Source organism: Ranitomeya imitator, chromosome 4, assembly GCF_032444005.1.
Source record: "Ranitomeya imitator isolate aRanImi1 chromosome 4, aRanImi1.pri, whole genome shotgun sequence".
In the NCBI taxonomy this organism is placed as follows: domain Eukaryota; kingdom Metazoa; phylum Chordata; class Amphibia; order Anura; family Dendrobatidae; genus Ranitomeya; species Ranitomeya imitator.
Genome location: NC_091285.1, coordinates 27,100,247 through 27,115,803, shown reverse-complemented (window position 1 = coordinate 27,115,803; position 15,557 = coordinate 27,100,247).

The following is a 15,557-nucleotide window of genomic DNA, read 5'->3' as shown; positions in this document are numbered from 1 at the left end:
TGTGACATCAGCTATTGTGAATGGTGGATCCTGTGTTATCTGCTGTATATAGAGGTGTTATCAGTCATTGTAATCCTGTCTGTGATGATGATGAGACTGCTTAAACACCTTCCATACAGAACAGGAAGTGTGATTCTAGTATTAGGCCTAATTATCACAGTGAAAATTCCAATATTTTTAAATGGAGATCATGATATGAAAAATTGAATATAAAACATTATCAAAAATGTTTTAAAAAATATATTACACATAACTTGATTTAAACAGTGGATCATCTGCTGATGACACTCTCCCCTCCATCCATGGCTCCTCCTGTGAAATACCAGTGGCCTATTTACATCCACCAGACACTGGGAGATTTCTGCTGAACACATTAAGCCTTGAGAAGCGTCAATCATCGTCCGTCACCAGTATGTGTTCAATGAAAAGATGACGAAAAATTGACATGTATATAATAGCCGCGGGGGTCATGGAGGCAGGAGACTTTCTGCATTTAGTGACTGCATTGTAACATGTCAGTGAATACCTGACATAGCAGATGCTGAACCAGCAGCATGAAGACAATGGTGATGGAAACCAGTAAATCCAGTTAAACAAGCCGGCCATACCACTGCGCTGTTGTTCCTGACCATTTGCGCTGTTCGTCATTTCCCTAGAAAAAAGGTCTAGGTGTGTAACAGTTACATAGGTGCAACAGGGCAGACATATATATACTAGACTGTGGCCCGATTCTAACGCATCGGGTATTCTAGAATATGCATGTCCCTGTAATATATGGACAATGATGATTCCAGAATTCGCGGCAGACTGTGTCCGTCGCTGATTGATCGAGGTAACCTTTATGACATCATCGTCGCCATGGCAACCATTATGACATCATCGTCGCTGTGCCCGTTGCTGATTGGTCGAGGCCTGGCGGCCTCGACCAATCAGAGACGCAGGATGTCTACGTCCTTTATGACATCATCATCGCTGTGCCATGGCAACCATTATGATATCTACGTCGAAACTGTGCCCGTCGCTGAATCAGAAACGTGAGATGTCTACGTCCTTTATGACATCATCGTCGCTGTGCCTGTTGCTGATTGGTCGAGGCCTGGCGGCCTCGACCAATCAGACGCGGGATTTCTACGTCCTTTATGACATCATCGTCGCTGTGCCCGTTGCTGATTGGTCGAGGCCTGGCGGCCTCGACCAATCAGAGAGCCGAGATTTCCAGGACAGACAGACAGACAGACGGAAAAACCCTTAGGCAATTATATATATAGATATGCACTACATTGCAGGTCTTCACTCTTTGGACCTCTCGTCTCCAGGTCTTCATTCTTGGGAACTCTCGTCTCTGGGTCTTTACTCTTGGCACCTCTCGTCTCCGGTTCTTCACTCTTGGGACCTCTCGTCTCCAGGTCTTCATTCTTGGGAACTCTCGTCTCTGGGTCTTTACTTTTGGCACCTCTCGTCTCCGGGTCTTCATTCTTGGGACCTTTTGTCTCTGGGTCTTTACTCTTGGCACCTCTCGTCTCCGGTTCTTCACTCTTGGGACCTCTCGTCTTCGGGTCTTCATTCTTGGGACCTTTAGTCTCTGGGTCTTTAGTCTTGGCACCTCTCGTCTCCGGTTCTTCACTCTTGGGACCTCTCGTCTCCGGGTCTTCATTCTTGGGACCTCTTGTCTCTGGGTCTTTACTCTTAGGATCTTTCGACTCTAGGTCTTCACTCTTGGGACCTCATGTCTCCGAGTCTTCACTCTCGGGACCTTTCATCTCCGGTCTTCACTCTTGGGACCTCTTGCAATGGCATCTATAAGCCAGCTTCATTGCGTACATGTCCATCCTTCTACAGGTCTGGGCGCTTGCTCCTCACCCTCCTTTAACTTTCCAGGAGTTCTTATAATTTAAAACGGGGCCACGGCTGTCACCTGACGTGGGGTCTTCTTCAATCTCTACCCCGTGGAAACAGGTCCTGCACTGCTGGGTTCCTACTACTGTCATCCTTGTTGCTTCCACTTTCCCTATAGTCTTTGACCAGCAGATTGCAGTGTTCTCTTGTAGCTGATCTGTTGAGCATTCACTGTGCTCATGTTCTCTCATCTATCTTCTTACAGGTGTATGTATAGTATGCCCAGGTGTACAATCTCTTCTAGGAAATATGGCAATATGGGCAAGTAAGAGGCATGCCCTCTCATGTTAAGATCCCAAGACCCAGCAACAAGTTGTGTCCCATTTTAATCTTTGCTATGAGGTATTCTATCCTCTACCCTAAATATACTTTTATGTCAATGCTGTGTACAAGTGCTAAGATCGGAAGCAACCCATTTTTCAAGGGACTATTCAAAAACATAAAATATTGGGAGCCAATTGAGCTACAGTCATGGCCAAAAATGTTGGCACCCTTGTAATTGTTCCAGAAACTGAAGTATTTCTCCCAGAAAATTATTGGAATTACATACGTTTTGTTATGCACATGTTTATTTTCTTTGTGTGTATATTGGAACAATACAAACAAACAGCAAGAAAAAGGCAGATTGGACATCATTTTACACAAAACCCTAAAAATGGTCTGGACAAAATTGTCGGTTTCCTCAACTTAATATTTTGTTCCACGCCCTTTGGAATAAATAACTGCAATCAATCGCTTCCTATAACCATCAACAAGCGTCTTACGCCTCTCAAGTGGAATTTTGGAGCACTTTTCTGTTGCAAGTCTCACATATTTGAAGGCGCTTTGTCCCAACAGCAATTTTGAGATCTCTCCACAGGTGATCAATCGGATGCAGAGTTGAACTCATTGCTGCCACTTCTGAGCTCGCCAGGGCTTCGTTTCCATCCATTTCTGGGGACTACTTGAAGTATGTTTGAGATTATTGTTCTGCTGGAAGACCCATGACCTAGGACGCAAACCCAGCTTTCTGACACTGGGTACTGTATTGTGACCCAAAATCCTTTGGTAATTTTCATATTTTATGGTGCCTTGCACACAGTCAAGGCACCTAGTTGCAGAGGCAGCAAAACCTCTTTGAAACTCCACCATATTTGACTGTAGGTACTGTGTTCTCCTCATTATAGGCCTCTTTCCGCTTTGGTAAACAGTAGAATGATGTGCTTCACCAAAAAGTTCTATCTTGGTGTTAACTGTCCATAAGACTCTTTCCCAGAAGGATTTTGGCTTACTCACGTACATTTTGGCAAACTGCAGTGTAGTTTTCTTATGTCTGTGTCAGCAAGGGGTCCTCCTGGTTCTCCTGCTATAGCATTTCATTCAGATGTTGCTGGATAGTTTGTGCTGACACTGATGCACCCTTAGCCTGCAGGAAGCTTGAATTTCTTTAGAACTTGATTGAAGCTACTTCACCATCCGGACGATCCTGCATTGTGACCTTTCATAAATTTTTCTCTGCTGCCCACATCCAGGGAGATGAACCACAGTGCCATGGCTTGTAAACTTCTTGATAGTGTTGCACACTGTGGACACAAAGGAACATGGAGATCTCTGGAGATGGACTTGTAACCTTGTGATTGTTGATATTTTTCAACAATTTTGGTTCTCAAGTCCTCAGAAAGTTCTCTTCTCTTCTTTCTGCTCTCCATGCTTAGTGTGGCACACACACACAATGCAAAGACTGCATCAACTTCCCCTCTTTAACTCGTCACAGGTGAGTTTCAACGAGCATCACATGCTTGAAACAAAGCTGTTTACCCACATTTTTTGGGAAGGTACCAACATGTTTGGGGTTTTATGTGTAACTCTGTCCAATTTGCCTTTTTTCCTTGCGAAGAGTGACATGTCAATCCTGACATGCCAAGGTGAGGAGACTTTTAAGCCACAATGCTCCTCTGGGAAATATGCCACCTATAGGAAGTAGGAGTCCTAAAATGTCACTCTCCGCAAGGAAAAACGTTACTCCTTGGATGCCGATGAGACGCCTCTTTCACACTTTGCACTAATGAGGGCCAGTATCCCGAAACAGTGTGTGCAAGTTGAGATTCTGGCTCATATCCTAAGTCATGTGGCAAGGTTCGTTTGAAAGTCGATATTGACTTTTAGGATCGCTACTTCCAATAGGTGGCGCTGGAGTTCTAGTCCTCTTTGAAGAGACAATTTACTTTTCCTTATCAGTTATGACTTCATGTCTGCCAAATGATCCCATTGTAAGAATAAAATATATGCATGAATTGGGGGTGGGAAAAAAAATATTGGGCCGTGAAAAAAGGCCACAAGCTACTAAAAATTGGAAACAATAATGTAATTTTTTTTAATTCAGATTTTTCCTTTATATTTTAAAGGGCACCTTGTCACCAGGTCGAAAGTGATCAGTTTTTAGTCTCATGTTATACCTGCTTGACCCTTGATCATTCAGTGTTTGTTTGTTTTTTAATCCATCATACGGTTCTAGAGATATTCCCTTTTTATTTAGAGCTACTATTAACCAAGCGGGCATTCTCGCATGATTCCCTGGGGGCGTGGATTAACCCTGCTGTTGTCTTCGGTCAAAAACGACCGACCTTGAACTTCAATATTCTTTAAAATATTCAAGATGCGGCTCTGAAACCCGTGGCCGACCGACCCATCCTCATTTAAGTCAATCAACCACAAGTTTCAGAACCGCATCTTGAACACCCCAAAAAATACCAAAGTTCAAAATCGGTCTCCCCAGGCCGAAGACAACAGCAGGGTTAAGGCTGTGCTGCATAATTACCCTGTGAGTCACGCCCTAACCTAAATCGTTAGCATTTCTTTGTCATGTGACTATAGGTCTGCCCACTGCTCCGAGTGGGTTGTGTCTGGCACATTTTGATTGCAGTGGGAAACATTGGGATATAAAAAAAAAAGCCACATTCTACAATGTAGAAACCATACGGTAATTATTATATTTTTCTTTTAAGAGGGGGTGGGGTTCCTTAATTTACACTTTATCTTACAGTAATATAGCGGGACAAATTTACCAAAATGAACATTTATCGATAGTAAGTCATTATACAAAACATTTATTGCATTGGAAATGTAGGAATGATCATTATTTTCTTAATTAATTTGGTTCCAATAGCTAAAATGCTATTCCTTAAATTGCTTGCTTTTCCTTATCAGTCACTCGACTATGTATGTCTGCCTACTGCTCCGCGTGGGTGGGGTCTAAAATGTATTGATTGCAGTCGGAAAAATTAGAATATGAAAATAGAAGCCATGTACTTGTACAATGTAGAGACCATACCGAAATTTTTTTTTATTTCTTATGACGGCAGATCCTTCGTTTATATTTTATATTACTGTAATGTAGAGGGACAACCTTGCCAGAGGGAACATTTACTGATAGTGATTACATAGAACATTTATTGCATTGGAAATGTATAAATAATGATTATTTTCAGCATTAATGTAGTCCCAATTATCCAACTGCTGTTCCTTAAATTGTTTGCATTTCAGTGACTCGATTATGTACAGTACAGACCAAAAGTTTGGACACACCTTCTCATTTTCTATTTTCATGACTATGAAAATTGCAAATTCACACCGAAGGCATCAAAACTACGAATTAACACATGTGGAATTATATACTTAACAAAAAAGTGTGAAACAACTGAAATTATGTCTTATATTCTAGATTCTTCAAAGTAGAATATGATGACTGCTTTGCACACTCTTGGCATTCTCTTGATGAGCTTCAAGAGGTAGTCACCGGGAATGGTCTTCCAACAATCTTGAAGGAGTTCCCAGAGATGCTTAGCACTTGTTGGCCCTTTTGCCTTCACTCTGCGGTCCAGCTCACCCCAAACCATCTCGATTGGGTTCAGGTCTGGTGACTGTGGAGGCCAGGTCATCTGGCGTAGCACCCATCACTCTCCTTCTTGGTCAAATAGCCCTTACACAGCCTGGAGGTGTGTTTGGGGTCATTGTCCTGTTGAAAAATAAATAATGATCCAACTAAACGCAAACCGGATGGAATAGCATGCCACTGCAAGATGCTGTGGTAGCCATGCTGGTTCAGTATGCCTTCAATTCTGAATTAATCCCCAACAGTGTCACCAGCAAAGCCCCCCCACACCATCACACCTCCTCCTCCATGCTTCATGGTGGGAACCAGGCATGTAGAGTCCATCCGTTCACCTTTTCTGTGTCGCACAAAGACACGGTGGTTGGAACCAAAGATCTCAAATTTGGACTCATCAGACCAAAGCACAGATTTCCACTGGTCTAATGTCCATTCCTTGTGTTCTTTAGCCCAAACAAGTCTCTTCTGCTTGTTGCCTGTCCTTAGCAGTGGTTTCCTTGCAGCTATTATACCATGAAGGCCTGCTGCACAAAGTCTCCTCTTAACAGTTGTTGTAGAGATGTGTCTGCTGCTAGAACTCTGTGTGGCATTGACCTGGTCTCGAATCTGAGCTGCTGTTAACCTGCGATTTCTGAGGCTGGTGACTCGGATAAACTTATCCTCAGAAGCAGAGGTGACTCTTGGTCTTCCTTTCCTGGGGCGGTCCTCATGTGAGCCAGTTTCTTTGTAGCGCTTGATGATTTTTGCCACTGCACTTGGGGACACTTTCAAAGTTTTCCCAATTTTTCAGACTGACTGATCCTCATTTCTTAAAGTAATGATGGCCACTCGTTTTCTTTACTTAGATGCTTTTTTCTTGCCATAATACAAATTCTAACAGTCTATTCAGTAGGACTATCAGCTGTGTATCCACCAGACTTCTGCTCTACACAACTGATGGTCCCAACCCCATTTATAAGGCAAGAAATCCCACTTATTAAACCTGACAGGGCTCACCTGTGAAGTGAGAACCATTCCCGGTGACTACCTCTTGAAGCTCATCAAGAGAATGCCAAGAGTATGCAAAGCAGTCATCAAAGCAAAAGGTGGCTACTTTGAAGAACCTAGAATATAAGACATGATTTCAGTTGTTTCACACTTTTTTATTAAGTATATAATTCCACATGTGTTAATTCATAGTTTTGATGCCTTCAGTGTGAATGTAGTCATGAAAATACAGAAAAATCTTTAAATGAGAAGCTGTGTCCAAACTTTTGGTCTGTACTGTATGCCTGCCTTATGCTCCTCGTGGGTGGAGTCTAGCACATATTGATTGCGATGTGAAAAATTAGGTTATGAATATAGATGCCAAGTGCTGCTATAATGTGGAGACTTTTTTTGAGAGGGGAATCCTTCATTTGTACTTTATATTTCTGTAATGTAGTGCGACAGTTTTCTAGAGAGCACATTGGTTCAGCCAACAGCTCCACGTGGGTGGAGTCGAAAGATTGGGTTATGAAAATAAAAACCATATACTGTTTAATGTAGAAACCATACTGTAATTTTTTATATAATTTTATTCTGTAAAAAAAAATATATACCGTGTGTATATATATATATATATATATATATATATATATATATATATATATATATAATTTTTTTATTATTATTATATATTAATTTAATAGAATGAGACAAAGTTGCCAAGAGGCAGATTTTTCAATTTTTATATATTTACTTGTAATAAATGACTTCAGAGAATATTTCTTTATTATAATAGAAGACCTTCAAAGCTTTTATTATTTTTTCATCCCACACACGGCCTTGAATCTACTCGCTGTACATCATTGTGATGAGTTCTATTGACAAAAAAGCGAAATTCTAGGGTTGTGATTCATCATCTTCCATTGAAATGAGTCATAAGTGGATAGAATGCAGGCTTACCGATGTGATACCTGGGTCATCGACCCTCTTATATAAAAAAAAATATTCTTTTTTCACCCTCGTACCAACGAGTAACACTGAGTCTTCCATCTGCTCCAGAGACAAATCCACAGAACGTACAATCACATGGTGCGAAAGGTACTATATTTGGGAGCTTACATAGGCAGACGCCGTATAAATGGTGACAATAACAGGGTCCGGTATCCCGGTGTCCCTCTCGGAGCACTCAGGTCACACGCTATTTATAAGCCGGAAGGCACACAGATCTGGAACAGATAAGGGGTCTTTGTAAAAGGAGAAACAAGGTATTATCCTCAGGCGTTCACATTTCCACCGGGCGATTAGAAAGAACGTCATTCATCGTGGCGGGGAAAAGGGCGCAATTTTTTTGCTAACTGGCCGAATTCATGAAGAAGTGGAGTGTGATAATTTTGGTCATTTTCTACTGTAGAAAAAGCAACGCTGACTTTCAAATTACGAAATTAGGCCACGTCCTCAAAGTAAAAATTTGCCCTGAATTCATACCCCAAAATATCCAAGACACTATATGGACAAAAGTTTTGGGAAACCTCCAAGAAGTTTTCTGACCTCTCATTCTACACCCATAGACATTAATACGGAGTGTCCCCTCTGCCAATATAATCATTTTCCGCTCTACTGGGAAGACTTTCTACAAGACTTTGAAGGCATCTATGGGAATTTTCGCCTCTTCATCCAGAAGAGCATTTGTGAGGTCTGACCCTGAGGAACATTGGATGAGGTTGAGGTCTGGTGCGACTGGTCATGTTCTTCCACCAAACTCCCCCTAACCATGTCTTTATAGACCTTGTGCCAGAGGTATATCTAGGTTTTCCGGCACCAGGGTCCAAAATTCAGTTTGGCGCCCCCATGTCCTCGCCTCCTTTCCCCCTCAAGTGGTTTGAGTACTCATCATGTGACCAATTATTCACATCCGATTTGCACACTTAATCACATGCCGACGAGCGGCTCTTCTTAATTCACTCAATGCTTAGTGGAAAACGAAGAGAGGCAGGAGGAGAAGCTCGTTGTCACGTGGCCATATGTATGAAACAGCCATGTGATGACTGCTGGAACCAGCAAGCAGAGCTGAATCCTGACAGTGAGGATATTAGGATTGGCTGCAGGGCTTCATTTTATAACTAAAGGTCTTGTCTATGTTTGAGATGAAAGCCTGCCATCACTCTGGCTTACTACAAGCTTCTGAATTCTCACTTGCTGGTGGCAAGAGTGGGCGGTCATGTGAGCACAAGTATGAGATTTGTACACTTATGGCCACATTCTGACTAGACGTGTCTATAACATTGCTCAATTAATTTTCATTGAGCGAGGCCATACATATCTAGTCGGTATGTGACCTCATGTATGAAAATCGCATACTTGCGGTTTCGTAACCTCTCACCGCTAGCCGCAAAGAACCCTGACAGCGTGCAGTGCGCACTGTGAGAATTCAGATGTCTGTGGTCACATAGAATGACTGCAGACTCATCACAAACTTGGGCAACCCCTTTAAAGGGAATCTGTCAGGTCCCTCATGCCTTCCCACCCACCAGCATTCACTTACTTATGAGTCTAGTCTCTCCCTAACCATCCTTGTCTGCAGCCAACCCCCACTTCGCTCACCATACTGTGTCCTCAAATTCACCTCCCCATTTGCTCAACATACTATGTCCACATACGCTCCCCTACCTCGCTCCCCATAATGTGTCTGGATTTGTGATGAGCGAGTATACTCGTTGCTTGGGTCTTCCCGAGCATGCTCAGGTGATCTCCAAGTATTTTGGCGTGCTTAGAGATTGTTTTCTTCACCTCAGTTGCATGATTTACGGCTGCTAGACAGCCTGAGTACATGTGAGGAATGCCTGTTTGTTTGGGAATTCCCACATGTATTCAGGCTAGTAGCTGTAAATCATGCAGCTGAGGTGACAAAGTGTCTGTGCTGATGTTAATACCAGCGGTGGTCTGGATTCTGCAGTTATGGGGTCAGCAGAGCATTGTTGACTTATCTGCCCTCTCCTTCTCAGCACTCGGCCCCCCACTCTAATCGTACGGGGTCTCCACTTTGTGGCTGAGTTGCTGGGGGTCCTTCCACTTCTCGGTAATATCACTCACAGGTGATGGTGAAGATTTAGGAGGAAGAAATGTCATGAGCGGAGTTGTTACCCTCCTATTACAGAACTACACTAGTGACATCTCATCCCAGCCTAGTTCCCTAAATAAACTTTGTCACCTCACGTAGTCTATTCCCACTGCTCGCATTCACTGAATTCCATCCTGGCTGCTAACTTTTTTTTTTATTTCCTTTGACGTCATCTCATTGGCTTTCCCAAGCGTTTTTTAAACAATATTAACCATTAAAATTCAATCAAGCAAATCGGATCTTCCCTGTATTGATGAGTTTTCCCTTAAATCAATTATAAAATCCAATCTCAGCGCCCTGCAAAAGAAATCAACCCCCCCTCCCCTAATATGTTCAGATTTGTCATGTCACATACGGTAGTTTTACTACAGAACAGTTTTTGCTTTTAAAGTCCAATCTTAAAGGGGACCTGTCACCTGCCACAAAAAATTATTATTTTTAACATGGTGTAAATACCGCTTTTCTCCCAAATCCGGGGATGTTTTTCTTTTGTTCCTACGCCTCTCTGTTCCTGAGATATGGCACCTTATTCCCTGCATGTAAATCTGGTCTTGATGGTCAAGTGGGTGTGTTCCTCATGAATAGTTAAGGAACACGCCCACTTAGCGAAAAAAGGACTAGATTTATATACAGGGAATAAATGGCTATATGTCAGGAATGGAGAGACGCAGGAAAAAAAGAAAAACAACGTCGGATTCAGGAGGACAGCGGCATTCACACCAGGTACAACAATTACATATTTATAGAAAGTGAAAAATACTCTTTAAAGTCCTAATTTTCTGATAATGCTTCTTGCGGTGAACAAGTAAGCACAGATAAAAATCTACATAAATTGTATATAGATTTAAATATTCTTTTATGTGAGTGGGTCATGATATCGCTTGTAAGCTGAGCTGAAGAAGCGTCACCCAATAATACACCCATGGATCCTCAGAGACTTTGGGACGCCTCCCCTAGGGGCATTAGTTATTTTTTCAGCTTTTGCCAGGTGATTATTTTAATGTAAATTAGGCCTACCTGTTATTTTAAGCGACTATTCAGAATAAGATGCTATGTGTGTACATGAGGAACTACCGCTCCAAAAATGTACAGAAAAGGAAAGTGCGATTCTTTAGAAATCTTTTATTTATTTTATTCACAGCAGAACATGGGACACAGATCATAAGGTGAATGTTGGACATTTTGAAATTTAGTTAGAAAAAAATTACCTAATTCAGAAATTGATGGTAATGATTCATCTAAAAAAGTAGTGACAGGGTTAATAAAAGGCTGGAAAAGTAAGTTGTACTAATGAAAAACAGTGGGAATGTCCGTTTTCAACCAGCTCACATGACTGCGTATAAAAAGATAAGTTAGAGAGGCAGAGTCTCTCCGTAGCAAAGATGGTCAGAGGTCATCAATATGTGAGTAGCTGTATCTAAAAATTGTGGAACAATGTTATAACAATGTTCTATAAGATAAAATTGCAAAGACTTTTTATATATTCCACCGGCTACAGAACGGAACATAAAGAGTCCGAAATATTGGAGAAATCCATGTGCACAAGGAAAAAGACAGAAGCATGCCCCTGGACTACGTGTCCTCAGGCTTCATTGCATTAAATACAGACATGTTAGGCTTACCTGGTCATGTGGATTCTCAAAGCCTTAGGTCGTGGTGGGCACAAGAACCCCGGGTATTGATCCAGCAAGCAGGAAGGGCACTTGGGTGGCAACGACTTGGAATCTCAGGAGCACCATGATGGATGAAGTGGAACCAGCAGGGATGAATGCAAGTACAAACACAGAAGGTGGAGCACACTACACACAGGACTAGAGTCTCAATCCCAAGACACAGGTTTGTGTCTTAATAGGCCTTAAATATGTCTAGGGAGATTGTCATTTATCCATACCAGGCAATCTTGCAAAACTCAATGTGGAGCACAACTGAGGGCATCAGACCCAGGGGAAGGAAGTGGAGCCTGGAACACCTGGGACAATTGTGTAACAATGGGCTCAGGAATACTTCCAGAAATCATTGTCTTGAAAAACAGATAAGCCTCTACCCTGCAAAAGAGAAACGCTCCAGAAATGCTGCCGTCTTCTTTGGGACAATGCTCATTTAAAATGGTCTGAGGCAAAATGCAAAACTGTTCTGTGGTCAGATGCATCAAAATGTTAAATTATTTATGGAAACCACGGATGTTGTGTCCTGCGGACTCGAGAGGAGAGGGAACGTCCAGCTTTATTATCAGCGCACCGTTCTGCATCTGTGATGGTATGGGGCTACATTAGTGCCTGCTGCATGGGCAGCTTACATAAGAAAGGCACTATCAATGCTGAGCATTATATAGAAGTTTTAGAATAGCATATGTTCCACCCAGACAATGTCTATTTCAGGGAAGACACCTATCACCGATAAAAAACATTTGGTGCACTATGAAATGAAAAATCAGACAAAGACCCCGGACTATGGAGCAGCTCAAATCCTACATCAGAGAGGAATGGGATAACGTTCCTCTACCAAAGCTCCAACAATTCTGTCCTCTCCTCCCAGCCATTTACAGATTGTTATAAAAGCATGAGGAGATGCTTCTGTTTCAGCACAGACTCACTATATGATTTGAATACTACTTTTTGCACCAGTTTTCCCCTATGCAGGCTCTATCTCATGATTTTCAGTTGTCTCTGAGCTGGTGGGGTGAGACTAGCTGCTATGATGTCTCCCATACACAGCACACACAGACTGTTCTCCTGTCTCATTCAGAAGCAGCAGCAGGGAACACCAAACAAGGCCTGCCATTTACTGGGAACACCCCCACAAAACCTGTCGATTGATGGGAACACCCAACAAGACCTGCTGGCTACTAGGAGCACTCTAAAAGACCTTCTGTATACCAAGAACACCCCCACAAGACCTAACATATACTAGGAATACTCTACAAGACCTGCCATTTACAGGGAACACCCCACAACAACGTGCAGGAGGCATGGTGTGTCTGCTCCATATACAGCGCCTTGCGAAAGTATTCGGCCCCCTGGAACTTTTCAACCTTTTCCCACATATCATGCTTCAAACATAAAGATACCAAATGTAAATTTTTGGTGAAGAATCAACAACAAGTGGAACACAATTGTGAAGTTGAACGAAATTTATTGGTTATTTTAAATTTTTGTGGAAAATCAAAAACTAAAAAGTGAGGCGTGCAATATTATTCGGCCCCTGTAACTTAATACCTTGTTGCGCCTCCTTTTGCTGCGATCACAAGTCACTTGGGGAATGTCACTATCAGTTTTGTACATCGAGAGACTGACATTCTTGGGCAGCACGATGGCTCAGTGGTTAGCACAGCAGCCTTGCAGCACTGGAGTCCTGGGTTCAAACCCCACCAAGGACAACATCTGTAAAGAGTTTGTATGTTCTCTCCGTGTATGCGTGGGTTTCCTCCGGGTTCTCCGGTTTCCTCCCACATTCCAAAGACACTGTTAGGGAATTTAGATTGTGAGCCCCATTGGGGACAGCGATGATAATGTGAGCAAACTGTAAAGCGCTGCGGAATATGTTAGCGCTATATAAAAATAAAGATTATTATTATTATTCTTGCCCGTTCTTCCTGGCAAACAGCTCGAGCTCAGTGAGGATTGATGGAGATCGTTTGTGAACAGCAGTTTTCAGCTCTTTCCACAGATTCTCGATTGGATTGAGGTCTGGACTGTGACTTGGCCATTCTAACACCTGGATACGTTTATTTGTGAACCATTCCATTGTAGATTTTGCTTTATATTTGGGATCATTGTCTTGTTGGAAGACAAATCTCCGTCCCAGTCTCAGGTCTTCTGCAGACTCCAACAGGTTTTCTTCAAGAATGGTCCTGTATTTGGCTCCATCCATCTTCCCATCAATTTTAACCATCTTTCCTGTCACTGCTGAAGAAAAGCAGGCCCAAACCACGATGCTGCCACCACCATGTTTGACAGTGGGGATGGTGTGTTCAGGGTGATGAGCTGTGTTGCCACAAAGTTCGATTTTGGTTTCATCTGACCAGAGCACCTTCTTCCACATGTTTGGTGTCTCCCAGGTGGCTTCTTACAAACTTTAAACAACACTTTTTATGGATATCTTTGAGAAATGGCTTTCTTCTTGTCATTCTTCCATAAAGGCCAGATTTGTGCAGTGTACAGCTGATTGTTGTCCTATGGACAGACTGTCCCACCTCAGCTGTAGATCTCTGCAGTTCATCCAGAGTGATCATGGGCCTCTTGGCTGCATCTCTGATCAGTCTTCTTGTTTGAGATGAAACTTTAGAGGGACGGCCGTGTCTTGGTAGATTTGCAGTGGTATGATACTCCTTCCATTTCAATATGATCGCTTGCACAGTGCTCCTTGGGATGTTTAAAGTTTTGGAAATCATTTTGTATCCAAATCCAGCTTTAAACTTCTCCACAACAGTATCACGGACCTGCTTGTTGTGTTCCTTGGTCTTCATGATGCTCTCTGTGCTTCACACAGAACCCTGAGACTATCACAGAGCAGGTGCATTTATACGGAGACTTGATTACACACAGGTGGATTATATTGATCATCATTAGGCATTTAGGACAACATTGGATCAGTCAGAGATCCACAATGAACTTCTGGAGGGAGTTTGAAGCACTGAAAGTAAAGGGGCCGAATAATATTCCACGCCCCACTTTTCAGTTCTTGAATTTCCACAAAAATTTAAAATAACTAATAAATTTAGTTCAAATTCACAATTGTGTTCCACTTGTTGTTGATTCTTCACCAAAAATTTACATTTGGTATTTTTATATTTGAAGCATGATATGTGGGAAAAGGTGGAAAAGTTTCACGGAGCTGAATACTTTCGCAAGGCACTGTATACCCCACATGGGGGTATTAGTCTGTCGATGTTATACTGCATATTGGATTAGATGGAGATACCGATATAAAAGACCAGGAGGCTGTCATGTGGATTGACAATGAAAGGCACTGCAGGCTATATCCGTGACTCATAGCGCAGGACTGACTCATTACAAGTAGTCTTACTTCCGAAAAAAGTCGATGTTTTGAAGGAGTGGGTTGTTCATATGAGAACAGGAAGATAGAGAAGAGCTTGTTGTCTTTGTGAGTACGCAAAGGAAAAATCCTTTATTGTACAGTTAATTCATGTCTGTTGTGTCACTTCCTAATATTTTGGAGCTTCACAACACCAAGAGATGCAAGTTGAGTGGAACTGACCAATTTCAAAAAGTTTGGGCACAAGTGACACGTTGAGCTATCAGATATACGGTGTATGAAACATCTTAATATGGGAATTCCATAAATGGTGCTGATGATTTCTAGTAAGTGTTTATCTCAGCCTGGGCTAGATTCACAACTACACTGCTCAGTACTTCTGTATGTCTTCCATGTATACGGCAGGTCTTGTGGGGTGTACTGTTCACAGTAAATGGCAGATCTTATGGTGTGTTCCTAGCATACAGCAGGTCTTGTGGGGTGTTTACGGTACACAGCAAGTCTCATGGGGTGTTCCCTGTAAATGGCTGGCCTTGTAGAGTGTTCCTAGTCTTATGGGGTGTTCCCAGTACACAACAGGTGTTGTAGGGTGTTCTTGGAATATGGCAGGTCTTGTGGGGTATTCCCAGTAAATGGCGGGTCTTGTAAAGTGTTCCTAGTTTTGTGGGGTGTTCCCGAAACACGGCAGATCTTGTAGGGTGTTTCTGGAATATG